The sequence below is a fragment of the Octopus bimaculoides genome, chromosome 29 (genome assembly GCF_001194135.2).
Source record: "Octopus bimaculoides isolate UCB-OBI-ISO-001 chromosome 29, ASM119413v2, whole genome shotgun sequence".
Lineage (NCBI taxonomy): Eukaryota > Metazoa > Mollusca > Cephalopoda > Octopoda > Octopodidae > Octopus > Octopus bimaculoides.
Genome location: NC_069009.1, coordinates 5481444 through 5482839, shown reverse-complemented (window position 1 = coordinate 5482839; position 1396 = coordinate 5481444).

The following is a 1396-nucleotide window of genomic DNA, read 5'->3' as shown; positions in this document are numbered from 1 at the left end:
TATATATATATATATATATATATATATATATATATGTTTGTGTGTGTGTGTGTGTATTTGTGTGTCTGTGTTTGTCCCCCCACCATTGCTTGACAACGGATGTTGGTGTGTTTACGTCCCTGTAACTTAGCGATTCAGCAAAAGAGACTGATAAAATAAGTACTAGGCTTACAAAAAATAAGTCGTGGGATCGACTTACTCGACTAGAGGTGGTGCTCCAGCATGGCCTCAGTCAAGCGACTGAAACAAATAAAGGAATAAAAGAATATAATTTTAAATATATATACATGATATATATATGTATATATATATATATATATATATATATATATATATATATATATATATATATATATATATATATGAATATATATCATCATTATCAAATGTTTTCCATACTGGCATAGGTTTGACAGTTTGGGAGAATCTAGCAAGGAAGAAGACTGCACCAATTACCACTTTCTGTTTTGGCATGATTTTTACAGCTGGATGCCCTTCCAAACACTAGCCAGAATGTGGACTGGATGCTTTTTCTATGGCACCAAACAGAAGTATTATGGAGTGAACTACAAATAAATCTGAACTGTGAGATAGGAAATAGTATGTGTAGTGAGTTGAAGTGCCAAAAGACATCACATAGCAGACATGTAGTCCGCAAACCTACAGCTGTGCAAATGTAGTGTGCTGAGACAGAAGATGAGATATTGTTCTTTATGATGGTGAGAAACAAGAGCACTACAGTGTGAAATACTACAAGGATCCAAATGGAGAGACACATGAAAAAGTGTGCACAGTGAGTCAAAGTAGCAGAGAGATGGTGGGGCATTGCTTATGCAGATGTTCAGATGTTCATAAAATCTGCAAACCTATAAGTGATTTCCCCAAATATATAAGAGATAACAGAACTGACACTGAAGGTATTGATAAGGATACTTCTATTGGTGAATGTCAAATAGTGACACAGAAAAAACACTGACTGGGTCCAAGAAGACTAATAGTGTTGTGGATTTAAAGAACATGTGTTACAAATAAGCTCAGGAGATGGGGAAATTTCCTGGCTGATTGTTAAGTAGAGTAGAAGGGTTACAGAGTAAAAGGTTACGCAAATTAAGGACCCAATTGAAGGAGAGGGAGGGATGTTCATGGAACGAAGGGAGAGCTGGTTAATGCATCAGATGCACTACTGGAGTGATTAAGTATTAGGGTGAAGGGGGAAGGGAAAATGGTGAGGAGTGGGTTAAGTGAGAGGGCATGAGTGCAAAAGTGCAATCAACTTTGCAGAAACAGAAATTGGGAAAAGAGGAGATAGAGAGAGTGAACTTCAATACATGTAAACGCCCACACATTAATATGTGTGTGTATATGTATGTATCTATCAATCTATATATATATATAT